Here is a 6,809-nt window from a genome sequence, read left to right as displayed (position 1 = left end):
AAGATAAGTGTGGGGATGTGATGGTCGTTAATTTGTATATGTTTTAGTTCGTTTATTATTTAGTTTTAACTGTTTGTTCTAGAACTATCGATACTTCATACGTGTATTATTGGATTTCAGGTCACAGGCGTTAAAGTACTCATTATGGACCTGTTGTGACACGGAATGAAGACCCAAGATGTCCAGCAGGCGAAACGATAACATTCATTGAAGATTGGCTGTAGCAGAACCCAACGCGGTACGCGATGGGTGTGTTGAGGATCCCATCGCGTACCGCGATGGGAGATAAATAATTGTTGACTTTGGTCAATGCGGTACGCGATAGAACCATAAGAAGGCCCGTCGCGTGCAGACGGGATTTTTTGGTTTATATTATCTTTTTCATCAAAGAAAACCCTAACTTCGTTTTTGACGACCAAGAGGCGATTCCAGCAGTTCCTATAGGCGATTTCACCATCCTAGCTCGTGTCAAGACCATATCTATGATCCATATCATCCGTATTGAAGATTTGGTGATGTCGCGGCTCGGCTAATCTCCTAGAATCGCACCCGGGATGTATAGTTTGTAACCTTTTACAGTTTTTCTCGTGTGATTAAGAATACTTATGTTTTGTCATTGATGATTAATATATGATTATTGATATTTAGTATTTCTGTGTGTTCGGTCGGTTTAGGTTTACGTTGGTCTGAACGATCTGTTACCGGTTGCTAGATAATTAGTCATATAACTGTTTGGTTAGATTGAATACGATAAAACATACAATTACCCTTAGCTGAGTCACACTGGCAAGGACTGTTTGATAACCAGTGCCGTGTGTAAAGTAATTGTTGACGTCTAAGGTTTTGTCTGGTTGATCAGTTTTCAGTTAATCGTTGATAATCAATCTGTTAGGTTGCATGAGATACTGTTTGGTTGCTTACTTGAATTCCCGGGTGTGGTTTGCTTTGTTAACTGTTTACAACTCGCTTGTTCGTTCGTTGCTTAGTTCTATAAACACACTTTAATTGCTTGTGTGATCAGCACTAAAACCATTTACTTCATAATATTAAGTCTGTACACGAATTGTATTGACCACATACTCCTTGTGATACGATACCCTACTTGCTCTAACTATTTAGAATAATTAGGTTTTTGATTGACTCAAACGACGGTCATCAATAGTTAACTCGTCCCGACTAGTGTTCCTTGTTTATATTCCCGATACGAGTATTTTATTAGTAATTAACTCGTTCTGATAAGTTTACTAGATTTACATTACCAATACGAGTAATTTATTGGTAGTTAACTCGTCGCGTCTAGTTTACATTGTTTACATTACCGATACGAGTAGTTAATTAGTAACAAACTCGTCTTGACTAGTTTAATTATGTTTGGTAGTTACCGATGCCTTTTTTGTATCTTCACCATTTACGAACACCTCTCTCCCCGCTGTCAACATGTCCAAAAAGATGCACGTCCATATTCCACAATCACCCGACCCATCTGCCTGAACCGAAACTTTTTCAGGGATATTTCTTAAAAAAGGCGGTTTCCTGAATGTTGGGCCCATATCATAGCTACTCCGCATACCCATGTGGGAAAACATGAATCAAGGAAAGACAAATGCCCCTCTAGCTCTTGTGGCCGGATACCCGGTAGACTGTTTACAAAAAAAAACACACAAACATGAACAAATTACCAAAATTAACATAATTGTTTCGTATTTATTTCAAAGTTAACTACCAAAAATAAGTATACATACATACGTACCTATCGTATACCGTCATCGTCCAAGAAGAGTTTGTTACTAATTAACTAGTCAAGACGAGTTTGTTACATCGAAAATGTAAACAAGGTAAACAAGACGCGACGAGTTAACTACCAATAAATTACTCGTATCGGTAATGTAAATCTGGTAAACTTATCAGAACGAGTTAATTACTAATAAAATACTCGTATCGGGAATATAAACAAGGTAAACTAGTCAGATCGAGTTAACTAGATATGAAATACTCGTATGAGTAATGTTTACCATGTAAACTTATCGAGACGAGTTAATTACCAATAAAAAACTCGTATAATGGATGTAAAGTAATCGTTGACCATTATCTACTCGTAACGGCTAGTTGACCAAACAAACTAACCATTCCGGTTAGTGTTTGAAAAACAAACCGGTTCGATGCATTTGGTTATCAAATTCATCGTCATGGTTAGTTTGATAAACTACTCGCGACTCTTAAGGTTTTATAATCTGCTCGTCGCGACTAAAGGATATCTTATTTACTCGTAGGCGTTGATTACGAGGCTTTAAACTTATTTAATATTTACGAGTAGATGATTAGTGAAATTGGTCGTTACGGTTAGTTTATAGACACGTGGCAAATTTTTATTGGTTATACAAACTACTCGTTGACAATTATAAACTATTCGTCACGACTAGTTTATAATACATATTTTGAGAATTTGTTTGAAATGACACGTAAAACCTGGAAAAACGTATTCATAAACGCACATTTTGGGTATTTCCCCCTTTTGTTTTCAAGAATTTAGATTTAAATCTAAAGAGGATGCAAGATAAAAGATTTGGTCAACGTTTGGAGGGATGTGTCTCAAATAATAACCACATCCGACCTCGAACAATATCTTCGGGTCCACCCAATAATAACCATAATCATGCTCTCTTATATTTTCTACATATAATATCAAGGAGTTACTTTTCAACAAATAATATAAAGGAGCGATCATCACTTTGATAAGAACGTTAATAACGTGTTCAGATCTCAGAAATTTTACCTTACGTGTATCTAAAAGTTTATTTATTTTTTATGTTGAAGATTTAAATTAATTTAGAAAAAAAAGCACTTTTTATGCAAAATAAAAAAAATTATAAAACAAAAAAACATGAAAATAAAAAAAATAAAGAAACCAAAAAAAAAAATATTTTCACCGGTTTCATAAAAAAAAAATAAAAAAATATCAATTTAGCAAAACTATACATATACATATATGTATAATAATTATTTTTGATTTTATATATGCTATTTTTTATACACATACTAGCTGCGTGCCCGCGAGATGCGGCGTGGTATGCATGCAAACTTGACATCGGATGCGTAACCGGTGTTACCGTTTTTGCATGTGTGTGACTTCATAATAGTACGCGCGTAACCCGAAGATAGTATGCTCGTATTTCGGTATTGAAATCTTAACCGGTGTTAGTAAGCACGTCACACAACGAATGTACGCGAACAATCAGGTGTCGGTGCGCACGTAACGTTACATTCAACTCGTCTTGACTCGCAACCCTTTTCGCTTGACATTGTTCTAACCCAAAATTCGTTATGACTTGACCCCTTTCAACCCATACTCGTCCAGACCCAAACCAAATTAACTTTTTTTGTATCGACCCATTTCAACCTTAACCTTTTAGACTCATGACCCGAATGGCCGAACCCGTCCGATTCGTTTGCCAGTCTTTAATGTTAATCACGTAACACGTTAAGTTTTAAAATGAAATAAATATAGCAATACCATACTCAAATTAAAGAAAATAAAATATTCGTTTTTATGGTATAATGTTTTTTAAAAACTATTAGCATGTGAAAAAGTTATAAACGTTCAAACGTCGTCGGGTAGTTGGTTTAAAATAAGGGGTATATATGTAACTATTATATAAATTAACAAAATGTGATTAAAGTTAAAGTACTAAACTTGTAATTATTTTTGAATAAATTAAAAATCAACCGTAACATATTTTGCTTTTGCTAAAAGAAAAATTTGTTAAAAGACAAAATTGCCCATAAAATTTCTTAACCTTATGCATTATAGTTTGTACTAAAAGTAAAAAGTTTGGTACCTCTTAAAAATTAAGAGCTCTCTCACTCATGCTTTATATATTGTATAGATATACAATTAAAATAAATGATAATCTATATATGTGTACATTATATAAATCGAGATTAAAAAAATATACATGTGTATAATACGGGATTTTTTTATGAAACTGGAATGATATTTTTTTTTTGGTTTTTTTCACTTTTTCAAAATTTTCGTTTTATAAAGTTTTTAATATATTTTAATAGAACTTTTTTGTGGTCTAAAATGGTTCTCAAAGTTCTAAATATTAAAAAGTTCTCTTAGTATCTTCACTATATATATATATATATGTGTGTGTGTGTGTGTGAAAAAGATCAAGAGATAATTCATTCTTAGAGAGAGAACTAGAAAACTAATAATTAATTATTTTTAATTTAATTAAAAAAATATTTTAAAATTTTTTTTCTTTCATCATTTTTATATGTTATTATTCTTCACCACAAAAGAATATAAAAATTAAAAAAAACTCGTTTTCATACATCAACTTTTTTTATAATGCATAGGTACAATAGTGTGAATTTTGACATTTTAAATAGTTTTGAATAGCATATATTTGCAATGAAGTTATATTATATACAAAAATATAAAAATCGATACAGTGCGTATGTGCATTAGTGTTGTATTACATATATGCGATAGTGTGTTTTGCATACAATTATTAGTGTTGTATTTGTATATATTCAAATAGTGTGTATTATATAATGCATTTGTGTTGCTTAATATGCATTAAAAAACTATTTTATATATGAAATAAACATTAATGCACATACGAATTACATCGACAGTTTTTTTAGAAACAATATCATCTAATTAGAAAAAGTATAGAAAAAAAATCATAAAATATTTTTTCAAAAAAAATTAAAAATAATTCTTTAATAGTTTTTTAGTTCTCTCTTTAAAAACAGTTCTTTCTATATCCTACCTATATATATATATATATATGAGTTTGTATAACTATTTTGAATTTTTTTAAAGGTACAAGTTTAACTCTATTTTTTTATTTTTTATTTTTTATTTTAAGTGCAAAATTTCACGAATAATCTTACACTTACAAGAATTTAATCTCACAAGTTCATATTTGTACACACCAAACCACTAATCAGTAAGTCACTTTTTTTACATAAAAATACTTGTACAATTATCGGAGTCTAGTCATAGTAAAAAACATCTCTTACTCTAACAAGAGTAACGATGTTTTGTCTTACAAGAAAGTTATGCTCACTTGAAATGTTCTAGTTTTAACACCCATGGATCATTAATCCAGAACCATAACATGCCGGATTCTTGTTACAACCAAGATTTTCGAAACAAACAAACATAATCAATAATCAAGAGAAGTGGTTGATGCTAAAAATCATGAACAAAATCGAATGTATAGTTAATTTTGCTTGTAAGATGTACAAATTATTCATTTCAAATAACATATTACCAAATAATCTATCTAGGTGAAATGATGGACATCGAATACGAAAACGATTTTGATGACAAAGAACCGGTACCCAAACAACCACTCAATTGCGACCCTAATCTAGCAACAACCCTCGGTTTCTTCCTATTATTACCATCTTGCCCTACACCTTCCTCACCATCCTCATCATCAATGTTCAACAGATCAACCACTATCATTTGAGTCTCCGGCGGCTCCGGCACCGCCGCCCGCCCTTCCAACCACTTCACCACCTCCACCATACTCGGCCGCCTCCGCACCTTCTCTTGTATGCACCACAATGCCACATGCACCATCTTCCGCACTTCCTTTTCATCAATGCCTCCATGATCCAACAACCGTTGATCTACGACTTCCATTATCCGCCCCGCCTTCATCTTCTCGGTGACGATCTTCGGAAAGTATTGAAATTTCCTCTTTGACCGGTCAACGCCCTCGCCCGTGTCTATAACCGTCACGTTTCTACGCCCACCAATAATCTCTAGCAACACCATCCCGTAACTAAAAACATCTGACTTCTCAGTAACCCCGAGTTCTAACAACCACTCGGGCGCCAAGTACCCCTTGGTCCCGCGTAAAGTTGTCAGAACTCGGCTCTGGTCCCGAGATATCAACTTTGACAACCCGAAAATCTGTCACGATGGCATGATGATTCTCGTCTAAGAGAATATTCTCGGGCTTCACGTCCAAGTGGACCACCTTTGACCGACAGTCATGGTGTAAATATGCCAACGCTTTCGCTACGTCTAGCGCGACTGCTGACCGCAGCCGCCACGACAGGCATCCGCTGGATCTGCTTGATCCGGCGGAGTTTCTCACGGATGAAGGCCGGGAGAATATCCAATTCGCTAACGACCCGTTGGAGATGTAGCCATAAACAAGAAACCTTGAATTGTTATGAATGCAGTATCCTAAAAGCCGTACAAGATTCATATGTTGGACACTCGCAATGGCTGCGATCTCCGACCGGAACTCTTTCTCACCTCTCTCCTCTTCATGTTGGATTCTTTTGACCGCTACTGCGGTCCCGTCTTTTAATATCCCTTTAAACACGAACGCGGAGGCGCCTTTGCCGATAAGTGATTTCCAGTTATCGGTGGCGTCTTCGAGTTCCTTGTACCGGAATTTTGTCGGAAGTCCGGCAACTTTCCGGAGGAAACTATACTCGATCCGAAGCTCTCTGCCTTCGGACGCGAGTCTAGTTTCCATAACCAGCCGTCTGTGGCGGAGATGTCGCCGTATTAAGTAGACAGCTACAACGGCGAATATAGCCGCCACAGCGGCCCCTACTATTAGAAAGAATGATCTTGATCGATCTAGCACCACCCTGGCGACTACTATGACTATGACGAGGAAGAATATTGCTGCTGTGAAGATAATATTAGCTTTTCTGTCCTCCATTAAAACAACTTCATAATCTGAGTATGCAAATTGTATACAAATTGGATAAAGTTGATCAAAATTTGTGTAGATTGTTGGGCCTGAAAGAAAATTATCATGAATTGT

General features: G+C 35.1%; 1 pseudogene; it reads right to left on the bottom strand.

The window, feature by feature from the left end:
- Window positions 1-5,213: 5,213 nt before the first annotated feature.
- Window positions 5,214-6,809, bottom strand: LOC143572312 (putative receptor-like protein kinase At5g20050 pseudogene; annotated as a pseudogene).

This window comes from Bidens hawaiensis, unplaced genomic scaffold (genome assembly GCF_021521415.1).
Source record: "Bidens hawaiensis isolate Kalapana, Puna unplaced genomic scaffold, B.hawaiensis_p1.1 tig00025799_1, whole genome shotgun sequence".
In the NCBI taxonomy this organism is placed as follows: Eukaryota; Viridiplantae; Streptophyta; class Magnoliopsida; order Asterales; family Asteraceae; genus Bidens; species Bidens hawaiensis.
This window is presented reverse-complemented; position numbering and strand designations above follow the sequence as displayed.